This window comes from Struthio camelus, chromosome 5 (genome assembly GCF_040807025.1).
Source record: "Struthio camelus isolate bStrCam1 chromosome 5, bStrCam1.hap1, whole genome shotgun sequence".
Taxonomy (NCBI): Eukaryota; Metazoa; Chordata; class Aves; order Struthioniformes; family Struthionidae; genus Struthio; species Struthio camelus.
The window spans coordinates 71,532,123-71,551,975 of NC_090946.1; the positions used below are offsets into that span (position 1 = coordinate 71,532,123).

Here is a 19,853-nt window from a genome sequence, read left to right on the forward strand (position 1 = left end):
TTAACCCCCAGCCTGTCCTGCTGCATGCCGTTCTTCCTCCCTAGGGGCAGGACCCTGCACTTGCCTTTGTTCAATTTCACGAGGTTCCTCTCTGCCCAGCTCTCCAGCCTGTCCACGTCCCTCTGCATGGCAGCACAGCCTTCTGGCGTGTCAGCCACTCCCCCCAGTTTAGTATCATCAGCAAACTTGCTGAGGGTGCGCTCTGTCCCTTCATCGAAGTCACTGATGAATAAGTGGAACAAGAGTGGATCCAGTACTGACCCCCAGGGGACACCGCTAGCTACAGGCCTCCAACTAGACTCTGCACCGCTGACCACAACCCTCGGAGCTTGGCCATCCAGCCAGTTATCAATCTACCTCACTGTCCACTCGTCTAACCCACACTTCCTGAGTTTACCTATGAGGATGGGATGGGAGACAGTGTCCAAAGCCTTGCTGAAGTCCAGGGAGACAACAGCCACTGCTCTCCCCTCACCTACCCAGCCAGTCCTCCCGTCAGAGAAGGCTATCAGATTGGTCAAGCATGATTTCCCTTTGGTGAATCTGTGCTGACTACTCCGGCTCACCTTCTTGTCCTCCACGTGCTTAGTGAGGACCTCCAGGATGAGCTGTTCCATCACCTTTGCAGGGATGGAGGCGAGGCTGACAGGCCTGTAGTTTCCTGGCTCCTCCTCCTTGCCCTTTTGGAAGACTGGAGTGGCATTGGCTTTCTTCCAGTCCTCAGGCACCTCTCCTGTTCTCCATGACCTTTCCAAGATGATGGAGAGTGGCCTAGCAATAACATTCGCCAGCTCCCTCAGCACTCGTGGGTGCATCCCATCGGGGCCCATGGATTTGTGGATGTCAAGTTTGGACAAATGATCTCTAACCTGATCCTCCTCGACCAAGGGAGAGTCTTCCTTTCTCCAGACTCTCTCTCTTGTCCCCAGGGTCTGGAATTCCCGAGGGCTGGCCTTAGCAGTAAAGACTGAAGCAAAGAAGGCATTCAGTAACTCTGCCTTTTCTATATCCTTCGTTACCAGGGCACCCGCCCCATTCAGCAGCGGGCCCACATTTTCCTTAGTCTTCCTTTTGCTATTGATGCATTTGAAGAACCCCTTCTTGTTGTCCTTGACATCCCTTGCCAGACTTAATTCCCAATGGGCTTTAGCCTTCCTTGTTGCATCCCTGCACACTCTGACAACGTCCCTATATTCCTCCCTCCTGTTTCTTGGTTTCTCTCTTGTTGCTTGGTACCTGGGCTCTCAGCGTCTTTCCTGACCTCAGTAAGGTGGGTGTGTGAGTGCAAAATCCTTGAATAAGCCTGCAATATCCACCCCCTGTAATTACAGTTACACGAGCATATCATATATAAAGGTCTCGGTAGCTCTGCTTGCCCACCTTGAGCAGCAACAGCGGTCTGCAGCCGCAGGCTGTAAGCGGGGAAGCTCAGACATGATTCAAGAAAAAAATGCCATTGCCCAGACAGTAGCGGCTCTGCCTGTACCTGATGGCTAGACACATGCAAAACAGCACTGAGTATCCTGGGAACTGGGTTGCGCATTTTGAGTGAGTGTAGGGGTGTGTGTTTGTTTTTTGCAGCTTCATTTTATGTATGTGAATTTTTGACAGACCTCATGGAAAATGTTTAAAAGCATCCCTTCACTACAAAAAGCTGCACTGCTTAAAATACACCCTCCTTCTCCCTTACCGTGACTGGGTCTTTGGTAAAATAAAATGGGAAATATCTGTATAACTTAGCAAAGATGCTCACAGAAAGGGTCCTTTTGTGAATACTAGATAGTTTTGCATTTTAATGCGTTCAGTTTTTTTGCTTCTAGATCACTTTTGATTCAGTGTGAGGCTCACTCTCAGCAGAGAGGGAAAAGACAACCATCTGTTTAAGCAGAAATCATTATCATGGGCACAAAATGCGCGCCCAAGTCCTGTTCCTTTTCATCGCCTAAGCAGTCACATTGGACTAAATGCAATCAGGAAGAAGGTGCCGTTCCTACAGAAATCTCTAAATCCGCTGTAGGGGTGGTGCAAATCAGCAGTGACTCCAAAAATGCCACTCGCAAAGAGCGGGTTGCCAGGAAGTTGGGAATATGAGTCACATATACAGCTATGTGGTCATACATGTCCCAGCGCTCTGGGCAAACCTCAGGCCACCCTAGAAGAGGTTGCTTGCCCTTGATGTATAAGTTTTAATACTATGCAAACAGATGTTTGCGTTTGATAGGTGGGAGGAAAAATCCAGGTCTTGGCAACACAGAAAGCAAGGGAATCCTGGACTAGCAAAATGAATCCTGTCTGAGGACATAAATGATGGCAACGGCCATGGGTATTATGACAAAATCCCTCTTACATGGGCTTTTCTGCAGTAATATAACTATGCTTCGGGCAAAAGGCACAGTTTGATTTGCAGGGTTTAGTAACAGATGAAGGCTAAGTGAAACTTTACTTGTTTATTTTTCTTTGCTTTACAGCTGATAACTGGAGTGTTTGGGTTTCTTGCACAAAAAAAAATGCAGGTTCAGTGACATTGAAAGGGCTGAAATCTGAAGAGCATCAAAACTGAAGAGTTTCCTGCCCTCCTGTTTTTTTTTTTTAATTCCAAACAACATTTTGTTTTGAACTTTTCTTCTATTTTAAATTCATTTTAATTAAAAACTTCAGTGTCGTGGTTTGGTTCCAAACCAAGTGCTCCATGTCGCATCAAACTAAGTGCCAGCAGCAGGAATAATGATATGAAGAGCCGCTTTCGACATAGCAGCCAAGGGACGTGCTGAGGCTGCAGATCTCGCCTGGAAGGGGCTGGAGACTCGGCGGGTGAAGGCTGCGCAGAGGTGCTCCGCCACGGAGGTGGGTCACGCTCTGGATTTCACCCTGGTGGCACTGGCAAGGATGCAAGCGCCTCTGGTGGTCTGTCCCTTTCCTTGACAGAGTCGGGCCATACAGTCGGATCAGACAGTCGCTGGCCTTACAGGCAGCACGGCTGTTCCAGGGCAGAGTAAGAAAACGACAATCTCACTTTTTCCGCCTTTATCAGGCAGCAGTCCGAGACGCTGGAGCACAGTGCGGTCCCCCTCCTTCTCCTTCCCCCCGCCAAAAGAGTTACAGCGCAAAGGGATTTTGCTGTGTGGATTTGATTTGGCTTGGTGAAAAAAGTGGGAGGGGGAAAGAAAAGCATCGGCCTCCCTCCTCCAGCTGAATTAGATTTTTTTTTTTAACAGGGTGAGGTTTGGAGGAAAGCAAACAGCGTCAGAGAGAGAGAACGCGGAGGGGGCTGCGTGCGCTGCGTGATAAGCCGAAACCATGCCGAGTTAGGCGGTTTAACTGTTTTAGCAGCCAGCAGGCAGATGTGCAGGGGTAAAAGGATGTGGGGATATATATAGCCCCGCTGCCCATCAGGACTGAGCCTGTGATCACACTAATGAGCTGACGGGTCCCCAACCTTCGCTGCCCGCAGGCGAGAGCCCCGAGCAGGCGCGACGCTACCGCCAGTCTCACGCTTTGTTCTGCCTCTTGGCTTCGCTTTTAACATTTTTGTTTCCTGTGTTGTGGGCAAAGCCGGATGGGTTCACAGGCAGCGTTTCCTGTCAGACATCAGTTGGGGACCACAAAGCTGGCTGGATCAATAGTCTCGCTGCTGCTATGTCCTTTTGATTAGCTCAGTGTCTCGGTGGCCAGATCCCCTTGTCTCAACAGTCCTTGGCGCGAGGTATCAGATTGAGTCAGGCTCAGCCTGTCTCAGAAACAGCAAGGTTTTCTATAATATCCCTTTATTGGCGATTTATATTTTGTATCAGATGCAAACAATAGGCTCATCGGTTTTAATCTGCCGCATGAGAAGGAGCTACGGATATCTCCGTTATGCAAATCTTTGCAGTCAAGCGAAGAGCATAGCCACTGGCTGGATTTCAGTGGCCCCCATCTCCGCTCACACAAGAGCACTCTACTTTTTTGGTCAAGCGTCACTGTAACAAAAGCGTATTAGCTTCACTTCCCTTGCTCCCCTTTCCGCCTCCCAGATTCTGTCTTTAAATTCACAAGACTTTCTCAAAGTCAAAATACACTTTGGAGTTTTTTTCTGGTTTCTGGACTTTTGGATTACACTCTGGTCGTTTTGCAGCATTTTCTGGAAGCACGATGAAGGCAACGCTTACGGAAAGCTCAGTTATCACATATGTATTTGGGAGGTGAGACTTGAAAGAAAAAACACCTAATATTGCCAAACTTACGAAAAAATTTCAGAAATTAGCAGCCTGGACGGAGCTAACGCTCCGGTATCGGATCAGGGCCAGAATCCGCTGCTTTGCCTGAGCAGCAGGGTGTGAATACTGCGCTCTGCCCTGCCCATCTTGATGCAGGGAAAGTGGTTTCCCATCCATTTTGTAATTAAATGCTAAATGATTACATCTTTGACTGTTCAGTTTCCTTTTTTTTGTTTGAAACAAATTTGTTCTGAGTGTAACCTGCTGTAAATGACTCAAGCCTGATTTTTAACCAGAGCTCTGCGAGTTGGTGACTGGCAGCACGCCTCTCTCGAATAGTTTGCTGTGTAGGATCCCTCTGAAACACTGGACTTGGTATAGTGGATGAAAATGGAAATATAGACTGCTCGTGGCCTTATCAGGAGAAAAAAAAAAAAAGAAAATGATGCTCAGTGAGCTGCTTGTTTTTAGTTTTATTGTTACCTTTTCTAGCAAGCGTGTGTGGTCACGGGATGATACAACAGGATACAAGCAGTGCCCTGCTACTGTAAGGCACAGCCGTTAAGTTGGCAGGTTTCTAAGGCTTTCCTTTGCTTTGCTGTGAAGGACCCCTGGCCTATTCAAAATATTGACTATTCTATTCCACTCTTTTGAGCAAAAGTATTCTTAAAAGTGAGGAAAATCTTGACGTTGACCTGAAGTGCAGAGCATTTTGTACCAGTTTGGTTTCAAACACTCTGCGTGCATATGCACACACTGGGGACTTCCTGTTCAGCGGCTACGCGTAGACAAACGGGTATAAATTACTGGCATGTGCATGTTCAAGAAGCTCCCAGCCATCTCTGAGGCAGGGCGAGAAATCGCTCCGTGCCCAAGAAGTGCGGGTCTGGGTGCAAGTGGCTCGCAGCTGCCTGACTGCCCCAGCTCTTGCTTGGAGCGCTGCCCTGTCGCTCCTGTGCCCGGGCACTGAAAAGCACCGCAGAGCCCCTGCCTCAGCCCTTCCTTAGGGGCTGTTTTGCTTTCTGGCAACCTGATTTTAGCATGAACCGGAGGCGAACAGAGATGCCAGCTGACCTAGCAGAGGTGGGTCTGGTCTGTCTTCCTCCAGCAAAGCCAAAGCCACTTCTGCTGAGGGCCCCGACGCATGGATTTGCAACCGTCCAGGACGTCCAACGCCGCTCCTCTGAGTAACTCTTCCCACTCAGTCGGTGCAACATACCTGGCCCTGGCCCTGCGTTTTGGGTGGGACTAAGCCCGGGTTGCCCCGTGTGGGGGTCCCAGGTGTGCCAGCTAGCCCTCCGTAGGCTGGCATCGCTGGAGCCCCGCGGCATCGGGGTTGCCAGCCCCCATGGTTTAGGATTAATGAGACAGACCCAAAAAATCACAAAGGTGGTTGTTGTTCCAAGTGTTGTAATTGCTAAGCCGGGCATAATGCACTCAGGGGTTGCTTCTTTGTTATTTTCTTGGTTTTTCTCAGTAATCGCAAGATTTAGAATCTTTTTTATTTAAGAGAAGCTTATGTTTCTCACCCATTCTTATGACTCCAGAAGATGGGGCTTTTGGACACCAAATATCAGAAGATGTGTGATAAAACAGCAAAAGTTTTCAGAGCTGTGTTTCCTCAGGCCCCGATGCCTTCCCTGTGCCTGCTGGTTGCAGGGCTGAGGGTGCAAGGAGACGTTTTAGCCCCACACCAGCTGCCATCTCTCTGAGATGGCAGAAATTGTGAGCCATCGGATCTGGCTGCTGCAGAGCTCATTTGTGCTACCAGAAGGGGCTGACATCCCTTCATAATCCCGTCTATTAAAAATGGCTGATGTAATTGAGGAAAAACGCTTTATTTATCTTTTGCTCATCTTAAGCTAATTTGAAGAAAAGGCTTTGCTTTTGTTGCTTGGAGAGGATGCAGTCCAAAAAGGTTAAAGCTAGAGGATGTTTACTCAGTGCGCAGAAGCAGGACTGGAGTTTCCCAAGGAGGGAGCTGGTGCAGGGGATATCTCCTGCAGTTGTCATTTTAATTTCCTGCTTTTAAATGATCAGTCTTGGCCTTTTAGAAGGAATATAAGGGTGAACTGTGCTGCAAGTGTGCTTCACTGTTGTGGTAATGTGATGTGAAAAAAATGCTGCCTCCGGGCATCTCACTCTGCAGCAGCGCAGCAGGAGTCAGAGCCCCTTATGGGTCCTCACGGGCACAGGGTGTCACGTCCTCCTGCTAGCCGGGAACCGCTGCATGCAAAGAGACGCCGGCTGTCTTGCTTGCGGCAGGGGCCGGAAGAGCATGGCTTCGCTTTCAGCCATGGGCCAAATTCTCCCAGCGGTGTGTTTGCATTCGTGCACCAGCACGGCCGTGCTGCATGAGGGAGCCACCTGCCACGTCCTGAAAGCCCTGCAGAAATTGCTCCATGGCTTTTCCGCAGAAGGCACTGTGGAGAGGGGGGGACCTGAGCTGTTTTGGGGCACAGGTCCCTGCCTGAAGATACTCTGAGCGCTTTGGAAGACACAGATGAGACCGTAGGCTGGAAGGGTCAGTCCTGCAGCCTGTGGCACCAGAGTGAGGTTGGCGATACGGATGGGCCAGGACCGTCTGGATTCAGCGAGGGCTGCGTTGTAAAAGGGTTAGTGAACGGATGCTCGACACAAAGGGCTGAATTCAGCGCTGAGCCGCGCTGCGCGCAGCCCTTCAATGGGACGGCGTGGGGTGCAAGTCAGCGCTGAACGGGGCTCCAATGAAGCCATTCTTCTAGCATGCGGCACAGAGGGTGCTGTGTCAGTGCGAGTGTGGTGGGAAATGCTTATATGGGAGGCGCTGCACAAAAACAGAAGTCATGTTGCTGTTTTTCGTAATTTCACCAAAGTTTCTGGGGGGAAAAAAGGTGGGGGGCTTCCAACAGTGATTCCTAGCTAACATTCCTGCGAGGCAGCTGCACCTTGCTGCGTCCTGCCCTGAGCCGGCCTCGCTTCCAGCTGTCCCTGCCCGTCCCTTGCTGTTGCTTTGCAAACTACGCGAAACAAAATAAAACTGAGCAAAACGAGGACGTGCGAGCGGCCTGTGCTGCAGACCTTCCCCTGTCCCTCGCCAGGAGCAGAGCCTGCGACCAAGGGCTCCTGGGGCCATGCCCTGGGCCAGCTCCAGGAGATGGCAACATGCCGTGCTGACACAAGGCCTGTGGCCAACACGGCCGAAGGCCTCCAAGCTCCTGCTGCTTGGTAAAGCCACCGGAGTGGGGTCAGGGCATCGGAGGGCAGAGCCCCCATAGGGTTTCCAAAGGGATGAGCTGTGCTTCGTGCCATCAGCCCCGCTGCTGGGCCGCCCGCCGGCCACCCGGCCGCTGGCCACCGGGCCGTTCCCTTTCCCTCAGCGCGCGGCTCTGGAGGCTCCTCTTTAACCTTCTCGCCTAGAAAGCTGAAGTTTCTCACGTCGGAAGCAGTATGTAGTCTCAAGGGACAGTCTCTGCTTTCCCCTCTGTTTGGACCTCACCCGACTGCAGAAAAGCTGCTCCGAGTTTGGGGCTGGCTGACTGCAAGAAGTATTGTGTAGCTCTTCTGTTGGCTGGTTTCACTTTCCTTTTTATTTTCCCCTTTTATTTTTTCTTGATATGGGGAGGGGCAGATTTGAACCCCCATCAAATTAGTGCAAGATTGATTTTAGCAATAACTACCATATCCCGTGCCTTCCTGCAGTCGGAAGGTGCCAGCAAGGGAACGGGGCTGAGCAGAAGGCCCTGGGGCACCTTCACCGCCGGGTACCCAAAGGTTCCAGCCAGTGGCCTGCAGGCAGCAAGAGCTGCTGTTGCGCTCTTGGACCTGCCCATTCGCACACCCTGGACTTGTGCGTGCTTTTCCTCTTCCTGGCTGACAAAGATTTGGCTTTCTGTTTGTATTTTGCTTTATCAGTTTTTTTTTTTTTTTTGCATATGTGACAAAAGCAACGCCAGGCTTCCATGTGGGTTTTTTGCATTACATTTGACTGCTCCATGTTCTGGGAAGAAGAGAAAGTGGAATGAATGTTTACTACATTTTACAGATTACATATGCCCAACTAGGACATATGTTTACAATGAATTTATAAACCCTTTTAAAGGGGCTTACAGGCATTATACTTAATTATTGTGGCAGAAATTATATCATTCTAATAACCACCTGTGTTTCAGATGTAAAAATCAGTGCCAAGGATTCCCAGATGAATCGTCTCTGATAAGAACCAGAAATGACATAGGCCATATATTGCATGGCAAATCTGTTTGGATTGGTACCTGTAGGGTAGTCAGCCTTGCCAAGTCTCCGTGGTGCTGACACAGTTTATTACACATTTGCATTTATTAAGAGATTATTTGACTGTAGTTTGTTGTTTTATTGTACAGCAGGTGATAATTTTACACTAAATTAACTGTAACATCTCTGTTAGGAACAGGCCGAAGAGGCTTCTTGCTATGAAGCTAAATACTAAGTAATGGCTTTTATTCATCAAGGGAGTAATTTACTCTCATGTGCAGGGCTTGAATGCGACTCCCCAACAACCTGTTATTAGTCTGTGCGCGTGTGTGGTTCAGGTTAGGGTTAATGGGGCTTGTGCCAATGCAGGCTGACTCTTAAAACGGGAAATCCTCACCAAACTGAACTGCGGGCGGAAGCAAGAGCAATTATTGCTGCAAATCATTAAGGCTTTGCTATATTGGAAATTCACAGCACGCGTACGGTGGTAACTTACCGTTAAGAAGAAACATACTACAAAACTAGAAATAGAGGAAAAATGAGAGCCGTATTGCTTTGACCGCAATTCCGTGTTTAAAAGGAGCAATCACTGGCAAAATACTCCCCTTTCCAACCGCGCTGTGGATTAGCTTTGGTTAATACTAACATTTCCTTTCTATGGAGCACACCAAGGGAAACACTCTTAATACAAATCCGGGGCTGTTTAAGTAAAATAAAAATTTAATTCGTGGACCCCCCCGCACCCCAGCACCCCGCACCACACACGTTCTTTTTTGTTTGTGACTTGTCTGCAAGGAAACCTGACTTTCTCGGGTGGTTGTGTTGGCTCAGCAAATTTCAGCACATAATACCGGGTGAACAATAGCTCATCAAGCAGTTAGCTGTGAGTTACACGTGCTTGTCTTGACTGGACAAACAGATGAAGCGTTAAATTTCTACCTGCTGAAGAGATGAACAGAGCTCCTGAATTAGGTGTCCGGTGTGGCTTTTTATGATTAGCTAGTCCAAATTTTCTTCCGGGGAATATTTTCTAATGCTCATTTTAAAATTCACTGTTCGGAGCGCATTCTTCAGCAAGCCTCTTTGCTAGAGCTTGCGCTGAAAGCTGCTGCCAAAGCAGGGCACACTCCCACTTCGAGCCATTCTTAACAACTACTTTTTGCAATATTTCCCCAGATCCACAATCATCAAATGGACTTTAGCACTTTATTTATTTGGGTATGTTTGACTTATTTTCAGATGAGGGCCTGTGAGACATGTTGTTGTTTGTTGCTTTTTTGAATGCTTATTTAATCCCCCGCAATGGTCCCTGTTTTCTGCAAAGGGAACATATAACCAATCCCCATCTCATCCTTAATGTTTCTTTTTCTTTTTCTTTTTTGCTCTTTCTCTTTTTCTTTCTTTTTCTTTTTCTTCTTTTTTCTCTTTTTCTTTCTCTTTCCTTTTCTTCTTTTTCTTTTTCTTCTTTTTCTCTTTCTCTTTCTCTTTCTCTTTCTCTTTCTCTTTCTCTTTCTCTTTCTCTCTCTCTCTCTCTCTCTTTCTCCTTCTCTTTCTCTCGCTTTCTCTTTCCTTTTGTCTTTCCTTTTCTCTTTCCTTTTCTTTTTCTTCTTCTTTTTTTTTTCTTTTTGAGGGGAATGCTGGCCTATGATAAAACTCTCCTGGGCCCCAGGCTGGGGAAAGGAGCGTGTGTGAGCGGGAGGCGCTACCAGCGCATCCCCGCTCACGTGTGACTGTTTGGGGAAAAGCCTCCACCCCTGCGAGCAGGGAGGTGTACGGCACCCGCGGACACCAAGGCACGCTCACGCCTGCGCAGAAGGTATGTTTAAAAAGAGTTATTTGCCAGATAGTTTGCAAAAGGTGCTGCTCCTGAAGTCACCAGCAAAAAGGGATGAGAAGATACGGGAATAAGGTGTGATTCAAACAAAGCCTTTGTGCACATTTGAGGATTTAAATGCGTGCATGCCTTGCGTGGGGTCTTTTAAGGCAGTTTCCCTTGGTGCGCTTTCAGAGGAGTTGTTGTCTTGTCACTAGGCTAGAGCCTGCAGGTCACTTCTGGGCTCTGTAGGAGAGCCCAGGGACGTCCTTCTCTGTGCTTTTCGGCTGTTTCGTGCCCAAAGCTGGCACACAGCTTCCCCGACCTCCCAGCGCAGCGGGAGCCCTGCGAGAGCCCGAGGCGGGGGCTGTCCCGCAAGGGCTCGCTGGGGCTGCAAGCGCCTGCTGCGCTCGCACGGGATGGGAAAGAGCGAGGCGAGCTGGCGGCAACGACACCAGCTTGGACTACTTCGTTCTAGACGCGAGTACCTTCTGCCTGGTTTACTCTGAACGTCGTGCTGGTAGTTTCACTGCTCACAACGGTGAAAGACAGTCTAATTTTAACACGCAGCAAAATTATTAGAACTGCCGTTGTCGTCATCGGTAAGGACGATAACGCCGGAGGGCTGGTGGCGCAGGGGGACATCCCGCGTGAAATGGCGCTGGCAGGTCGCGCTGCAGTGTGTGCTGTTACGTTACATCTCCACCTATCCGGCATCTCGGCAGCCTGTTCAAAGAGCTGTAAGGAAAACCCGAAGGGATGACAACCGTTTTATATATGAAAACCTTGTTTTTATTTGGTGGTGTAAGGGGGGAAAACACAAAGCGGAGTAAATGGTATTGCCAGAGTAGATGTGGCAGAATAATTACGGTTTCTGGCGGAGTGCTTGGAACAGCATCAAAAGGCCGGAAGAGAAACAGCAGCTTAAATTTTGATTGCCTGTTTGGGGTGATAGTAAAGTCACGAGCGCCATTTCCAGTCTCAAAGCCGCTACTGAAGAGCCTTAGAGCCGAAATGAGGATTTGAATAGAAATGTCTTCAGCTGCAGCTCGTCACCAAGGGAAAGGACCTGTTCCAGGAAACGCACTACCCGCAGGAAGAGGACCCCCTCCATCTGCACCTCTGGAGCTTAAGCGTTAATTCAGGATTAAAAAAACACGTTGCCCGAGGCCCGGCCGAAGGCTGCTGCCGAGCGCTGGGAGAGCCCGCGGCGCTGCCTGCCGAGCAGGGCCGGGCTGGGGCCTCCGGCAGCAGCAGAACCGGGAGAGAAACGCCGAAAACCGGGAACACGCGGGATGGCGCACAAGCTGGCTGAGGCGAGATGTTGCTCTTAAGGGAAAACGCACGTGGTTTGGGTCAAGATGGGCCTCCCTCCGTCATAATGCCTTGACGATTGTAGACTACGTGGGCTTCACATGGGTAATTTTCTTTTTCTTCTTGCCGTATGACAGCCCAGGAGACAATGTTGTGTATTATGTGCGCATTTCTCTTGCGGTCCGTGCTTCAATCAGTCAGAAGAGCTTTCTTAGCAGAACAGATCCAGTGGGTGACCGCTCCTATTATTCTAGACGTTGTGCAAGGCTATCATTTTGCCTCTCCTCTTTCATGTGCAAACTCGAATGCGCTCTGAAGCACCAGGCGCAGCTCGCTCCTTCAGCGAACCGGGATGAAATAAGACAGCTTTAGCCATCACAGCTTTAGCTCCCAGTGTAGCCAGAGCTCGTGGCGGGGCGCGGGTGGCCCTGTCAAACATGATGCCTCTGCGCTGGCTGTGCCGCTTCCCTCGCAGCAGCGATTGCGGGGCCGTGGGATCTGGGGGCTGCGGATGGGTGAGCTGCTGGGAGCTGGGGCTGCAGCCCCGGGCCGAGCTCACCCCGCAGATGGGGTCTGGCCAGGGCTTTTTCCCCGGCCCCAGCAGGCTCTTGGGTTGGAGTTTGGCCCTGAGAGCGCGTCCCGAGGAGGTGCCTCCTCGTGCTGGCTCCGGGGCCGCTCGCGGGCTCAGGGCAAGGCAAGTGCATACAAATCCCTGGCCCTCCTCCTCCTCCTTTCCGGAGCTTGTTGCACGACCAGAGATTGGTTTCCAGGCAATCCCGTGGTATATCCAGAGCCCTGCAGGGGGTCATGCCAGGATGAACCTGATTGGGAAGAAGATTTATTAAACCACATAAAGGTAACCTGCTTCTTTTGGACGGACGAGAGGCCCTTCACGCAGCAGCTGAGCTGTGGGCTCGCAGGGCAAGGAAGCCTTTGGCGAGGGGTTGCTGCTGAACAGACATGAGTTATAATTTTTTCATCTGGAAGAGCTGCATCTTCCAGCAGAGGATGAGTGCTCGGCCTCTGAATCGGTTCTGTGAACTCTGGAAAATGTTTTGAAAATGTCTCCCTCTTCAAATAAAGAACTCATTAAGTTTTCTGTTCTTCTGAGCCCCTGTGCTTCCCCGTTCCCAGAGGCATAACATTGAGCCTAATCATTAACTGCAACAACTGAGGCCTTTATTTTGGTGTAAAGCTGCATGAAAATAGAAAGTCCCATGTGTATACAGCTGTTACACTTGCATGATTGTAAGAAAAATGGGGGAACCCACAACCGATTTCCAAAGATGCATCTTCCTTTTTCCTCTAATGAGCGTGACGCTTAACTTAATAGTGGAAAGAAAATTTACAAAGTTGGGTATTTTTTTCTTTTTTGTTTGTTTTCATTCGATTGCAAAAGAGCTAGGACTGGCGAAGGCTGAGGCAGGAGCCCTTCCCGTTCCCTGGGGCGCTGAGCGCTTTGCCGAAGATGCAGAGGAACAGTAATAGTCAAGGTACCACCACGAGGTCTTAGCTGGGTCTTTCAAACAGCTATCAGAAAAGGTGTCTCGTCTCCTTCCTGTTTTGAAAAGGAAGAGCATGAAAGCCGTAGCTTGAAACACTCTGTGCTGTTGGGGGCGATCAAAGTCTCGACTGCCAAGATACTTGCCCACACCCAGGGCTATAGCAATACGCTGTGCTAACCACAAACAGCGTTACAGAAATCCCTCTCTGGATGCTATGGACGCGCTGATGTTGCTGCATGTCTCCGAGACTCATTGCGTGATGACAGATCTCCTCTTTCGCTTGACTCATGAGCTGCTCCTCCTGGTTGCTATGAAAGCTAGAAGCACTTTAACACTGCCTGCTGAAAGTATATTTCATAAAAAGAATGAAATCTCAATGTATTTGCCAGATTCACTGATTTGACTCTTCCGCATTAGCAGTTTTTGAGCTCTGCCACTGTGACGTTTATGAAATAGCTTGGTGGTGGCAGGAACAACAACAACAAAATCTGTGTGTATACTTTAAAGCAAACAATCTCCTCTGGTAATCCGGCCTTTAAGGCCTGAAGTAAACAACTGCATTTCAAGGGAACGCTACTAAGAAAAGAAAAGTCTGTTGGGCGTTACTTTTTTTAAAACATGAGACAGAATGTTTTACTGCCTGCAAACTCTTAAGCCCCGGGTTGTTATGGGAAGATAGCAGTTCCATTAATTAGATGATCCAATATTACTTTATTAGTGAATTCTTACACTGGTCCAGCACAGCTTGTACTTGCTTATGGGACATGTGACTATCTTCTTTTGAGCAGCTATAATGAATGTTTTCCAGTGAGTTATTTAATATAATTGCTAGAATTCTCTGATCCGTACATTTGCATCGACGGCGAGTGTTGATTCTGACCTGGTTCGGTGTGTTCATTTTTGCTGATTTGGGGGGGGGGGCCGAAAAAAGGGTCCCTTCACAGCGTGCAGATTTTTCCACCGTTTCAGACCTTGCTTCCAATCTGCCTCCTGCTTTGTGGATTTAAATCAGCCCTGTCGCTCTGTAACGCAGTCTCGCCCTGCGGTTTGCTACCAGCGGGGCCAGCACAGAGCTGCGCTACTTCACGTCCCGCAGGACTTGTAACGTGCAATAGGCGTGTTTCTCGCAAGGCACCAGCTAGCAGCACGGTTTTCAGGGTGGGAGAGACGCCGGTGCCCACCTGAGCCACAGCTCGGCCCTGGCCGCGCCGCGCCGCTCGTGACTCGTGCGGACGCTCGCTCGCACACCCGCCCGCAGATGTTTTATGTTCCTCTTCCGGGCAAAGCGCTCGGCCAGCTGTAACGCCCGACTGGCATCCTGCTCGCTGAGCTCTCGCCTAGGTTATGCCCCATCCGCCTTCTCTCCGTGGCAAATATATTTACTTGCTGTAAGGAGCCATCTAGTGAGGGTTTACCGCACAGAAAGTCGAACTAACCGCTTCTTCAGGGTTTTGAGGCAACGCAGTAAGAAAACGTGGCCCAGCAGTGTTATTTTTTCTCCCCCGCTCCCCGTGCTCCCGCTGCGCCGCGGCCACAGCTAGAGCAAACGGGTTTGGTAGGATGGGCTGTGCTGGACCGAACGCCTGTGCCTCTGGCCCTCGCTTTTCAAAAGACACCGGGCCCCAGCGAGTGCAGCCTTGCACCCTTGCCCTCGCCCGGACCCACCCGGCGTGGGCACCCACGAAGGGTCGGTCCCTCAGGAGGTGCCCTGCGGGTGGAGAGGGCAGGGAAGGGCACGCCGGGCGGGAGCGGAAGGCCGTGGCGCCGCGTGCCGGCTCAGCTCACGGGGAGCTGAAGAGCGGAGACGGCTGATGAAGCGCCCCTCGTCACGCGAGCCGCTACGGCGTAGCTGGGACCTTCCTTCAGCGGGCGAAAGGCTCCGCCGGCGCCTCGGCCGGCAGGCAGGCGAGGGGCGCAGCGTGCCAGCGGCGGCCCCCTTTTTTGCTTGTTTGATTTTGTTTTGTTCTTCGAAGAGCAACGAAACGAAGCGGATCGAGACGGCTGGATGGGCGCTGAGAGCGCCAGTGCCCTGCGGAAACGGGCGGTTGTTGCTCCTGGAGCATCGAAAGCATGGCTACGCCGCAGGTCTACGTTGCCGTAAACGCTGCAGGCTGCAGAGCAGGGCAGAAGGTGCTGCACGCACCGAGTTAAATACGAAGCACCCAAGTCAGTCAGGAGGATGAGGGCTCTTCTGCAGGCTAGAGGTCAGATTTTGCGCTGGCCCCTGAAACCATATCCGGGGAGCGTGTCTGCGCAGAGGGAGGCTGCAGCGGCAGCGTCGCTTCTTTTGGGTGTGTTCAAGGCTGCAGCGGTTTCCAGGATAAACCCCCGGCAGCGGGTGTGCGTCAGGGGGCGCCTGGGACGCTCCCCGGCAGGTGACATCCCACGGCTCCGTCACATTCCCAGCGGAGCCTCCTCCTCCTCCTCCTCCTCCGGCCCCTTCCAGCCTCCTGGGGTGGGAGTTTGCGAGCGGGGCGAGCAGCGCGGCATCGCTTAGAGCATCCTCACGCCGCGCTGGAGCTGGAGCCGTTCTCCCTGTCTCCTGCCTGCCTGTTTCCAGCGCCAGTTTGCCGTTGGCAGGTTTTCCATCCCCAGGCAGCTCTGCTGCGGGCTCTGCGGCCCCGACCGCAGCTGAATCCCCCCAGAGCCGGCCCGTTGTCCAGGGGGAGCCCCCGGGGTGAGGCTCCTCCGCGGGGCCGGGGAAAAATGGCTGGCACATGGGAAAGCGCTCTGAGATGTTTGACGTGGTAATACACAATAAACAGGACAGTAATTTTTCATAGCTACGCTGCATATCAGGACAGGGAAAGTAATCCAACTTTTATAAACAAGCCTTTATTCTACACAACCCAGACGCTCTTTCATGCACAAGACAGGGCTGTGAATTATGAATGTCTGTCATTTTACAATAACTATTCCTTGCTATTTTTTTTTGGAAAATGCAAACAATGAAAAATATATATATATTTTTTTTTGCAGGGACAAAATCCCCATTCTTAGTAGGTGGAAAGTATTTGACTACATCAAAGATGAATAGGTTTAATGTAATACCTGAAACTGAAATTTAAAACGCAAACAAACCAAGCACCGTGGAATGGATTTGTAAAAATGGTTTCATTACGGATTTTAAAAAGTTTGCTTTATACTTGCAGTTTGTTGTCAGAAAGAACTGGCTGAATTCAGTCAAAATGGTTTGTTCTTTGTCTGTCTGTGGTCACCATAGCTACCATTTCAATCTGTTAACATATGTGGTATTATTTTGTTCCTTTCTCTTAAACTCTTTATTCACAGATGCTGTCAAGATTTTCCTTTGTACGTATCTGATCTGTTTGTGCCAGATTTGGCTCTGTGCCTTCTCAAATGAGAGACGCTATGATGAGGACTAGCTGGTTGCACGCTCAGTACAGTAATGGAGACGGTATGAGAAGCCGGGGTGGGACTGGCTCCTGCTCCGCTGCCGCGTGGCGGCTGATGAGGAATACCTGGGGAAGTGGTTAGCAGAGGTGTATCTTCTTCGGGAGCGGTAGGTATTTGCTGAATGTGCTGTGCCAGATCCTCAGCCGCTGTAAATCAGGATAACTGCATTAATTTTAGTGGGGCTGTTGCGCCTGCTGATGGTCAGGTCCTGTGATGTTCCTCATTGCATAGGTTTTGGGGAAGGAGCCAAGAGATGAAGGGAGGCACAGCTAATACATTTGAATAAATAAGTAATAACATTTTATAGCCTCTGTTCTCTTGCTTTTTCCAGTCTTACAGTAGGTTCAGGTTGCCACTGAGGATGGACATGTATCCACTCTGTACAATGTTGGCGAATGGAATATTTAGCGGATATCAGATTATTCACATTTCACATTTTAATTGGCACTGAATGGGGGAAAAAACCCAGTTTTCTCTATTGCTGAATGTGAAAATGATTAAAACGACTGCATTTTCCTTTCCAGCAGTGAAACGGGCAGGGAAATGCATCGATACGAGTATGTACGTGGTACAGTGTGTAGTGGGGAGGCCATAAGAGAAATCAAAGAGTCTGGAAAATACACTGTTTTCTTTCACAACAAAGCCCTCACAGTAAAGAATAAAAGTTATGGTGAGTCTGTCTTTTTTTTTTTTTTTAAATAAAAGCCTTTGTTTAAAGCTCTGTGGGTTTGATTTTCAGAGCTGCCGAGCACCCCGCACTCTGATTTCTTTTAACTGGAAATGTAGGTGTTCAGCATTTCTGGCAGCCAGGGCCCTCTCCTAATGCCTGCAGAGAGTAGCTGGAGAAAGTGTGAGAAACATTATTGTAATGAGGGGATAATTCTGTCTCTCCTTCCCGCCTTTCGGTGTAGATGAAAGAGTGCCTGGGAGTCATGTTATATGCACTGAAAAGGGGAATTCTGATTTACTGGCTGGGGGTCCCCCGGGGCAGGGATGCTCTCCTATCACAACTCGCACTAAGTCACATCTGCTTTCCCAGAATAAGGCCCATTTTTAAGGACTCCTAGTTCGGCTATAAAATTTCACTTAGCATGCATGAATAGAAACCAAATTGACAAGATAGACCATAACTGCTCTGAGAGGGCCATTAGTTCCTGTCATATGAAAAATCCACGTTCTAAAAAAAGCGAGTATTGTTCAAATTTACACAACAGGCTGTAAATGTTCCGTCTAAGGCATTACAGCCTATCTGGAAAAAATCGCTCTTGATAGCACAGGCACAGCAACAGCAGGGGGCAGATCCGTGTTCCCGGATATTAGCTTGATATTAATCCAGAGCCTTCCAGTGTCTCTGAGTGGGTCTGGAGCAGTGAGAACTCCAGATTCCCACCGGCGCAAGCGGGAAGGGGCAGACCATGGAGCGAGAGCAGCGCGCCTGGCGCGGCGGCTCTGCGAGGGCACCAGCAAGCAGAGCAGGGAACGCAACGCCCATCGAGAAACACCATCCGTCCCCGGTGCTCGGCGCTATCGGGGAGGGCACAGGAAATGCGACTGCATTTGGACCTTGCAGCGTGCAATAAGGGAAAAGCCCCGGGGCTGACGGGAATGCAGCCGTTGTGTTTTCTCGTGATTTTAGGAAGTACCAGGTCATGGCATTTTCAAAATTGTTTTCTTCATTTAGTTGGTGAACAATACTTCACCTGACATCAGATTAAGGTTTTATTGTTGTATTTTCTTTTCCAGGCTTTCATGCGTTGAAGGTTTTCTTCAGCAAATAGCAGCGAGAAACCAACTTTGACTCCTCTCTCCTCCTCCTGCCACCACTAACATTTGAGATTTCCAGATTAGATTGGGCATAAGGGAAGAGAGAGGGTAAAATCAAAGGTCCTAGAGTCCTGATGAGTCCTGATACGGCTTAGCGGTATGTTCAGGGAAACGCTGGGTCTGGTTCTTCTGCAACTGGTTTTCCAGCGAAAGGAATTGCCAGGCTCTTCAGCTCAGTGACCCCCGCGTAGGGCAGAAGGGTGTGAGTAACAGGAGCTCCTCCATCCTGCATAGATGTGTGGGCATATAAGCCTACAAATTTTTACTCTCTCTCGTAAAAGTTTGCTTGAACCTACGACTACATATTTTGAGAGTGATTTCAGACGAATTTCTAACAGTTCCCTCTCCAGGAGGAATGGCAGCGGCCAAGACCCTGCAGGATAGCGCTGGCTGAGTTTTCCCAAGGGCTGCCCGTGTCATGGGGAGCGCTTGGGCTGAATGGCGGAGTAAAGGGGCTGTGCTGGGAGAAAGTCAAACCAGGGATTTTTCAGCGGGATTTCAGGAGCAAGTGGTTGCCTCGCAGCTGGACCTCTCTTCCCGGTCACTAGGATTACCAAAGTCAACCGGCTGGTGCCAAACGTGCAGATGCCCCCACGGAAGCCAGGAGACCCTCTGCCTACGTCTGTCCCCAGTTTGCCTTTTGCAGCTCTCGCCAGCAGATCCCAGCAGCGTGGGCACCTGGGAAGTCTCCGCTGCGGAGGGTCTCATGCGGAGGGGTTGTCCTGCTGGATCCGGCCGGCGCTTCCCTGAGTCCATTGCCCTTGCCGCTGGCAGCACGCTTCATAGGGAATAATGCCACAGCGCCACCTGAGCAGCTGCTCCTGGGAAGAGCTTCCTCCATCAGTCAGAAAATAAAGATTGATTTGAACACTGCAGCATAGGGGATTGTATTCCTTGCGAAGCTCTTCTTTAAATTAATATTTACTGTTAAACCCCTGGATCTCTTTTAATGTAAGCATCCAGCCTGTGTCCCACTAGCTCTTGTGACGAGGAGCTCCCCAAAAGGATTGTGTGGCTTTCTTGTTCTAAATCTCCCGTGAGAAAAAATAAGTTACTGGACACCCTGAAAACACCGGCACCTTTCACCTGCAACTCGGTCTCTCCTCTCAGACTTTAGCAGGGCCAGGATTTAGCCAGCACTGGCTGCCCCAGTGCTGAGACGATGAAGAGGAGAAATTAAAAGCAAGACGTTTATAAGCAGAGAGTGATGGTCTCTTCAGACCAGCTCTGCACGAGCTGCAGTTCCTATGATGAAGCAGTTCCTGGGAAGAAACCTGTTTCCCCTTGTTTGTTTTGCTAAGGAACGATGAATCTCTCCTCACCTTCTGTTTCTGTTCTGATATGGAGATTTTCTCCTTAACCACAGACCTGAGCAGAGCAAAACTGCCAGCTATCCAGGGCTGCCATCACTGGTTTGGGTAGGTGCCTCTTCCTGATCCTCAGGAAAGGAAAAGATGCTCATCCTCCCGCATAAGGCAGGGCTTGGTTTTTGGGAGAAGGTACTGGCTCTGGAGGGGTTAATGCCACAGCCGAGCTCCCTAATCGCCGCGTCTGGATGTTGTCCCTTCTGCT

At 50.0% G+C, this 19,853-nt stretch overlaps 1 long non-coding RNA gene across 4 annotated transcripts in view; it reads left to right on the forward strand.

Moving 5' to 3' along the window:
- Window positions 1-19,853, forward strand: part of LOC104144464 (uncharacterized) — a 55,803-nt gene extending 35,950 nt beyond the window's left edge. The window contains exons 2-4 of one of the 4 annotated variants that reach the window (XR_011141658.1): window positions 16,332-16,563; window positions 16,982-17,127; window positions 18,201-19,853. This is a non-coding gene — a long non-coding RNA (uncharacterized lncRNA). Of the gene's footprint in view, window positions 1-16,331; window positions 17,128-18,200 lie in introns of all 4 variants that reach the window. The other 3 variants (XR_011141659.1, XR_011141657.1, XR_011141660.1) reach the window with 3 other exon arrangements.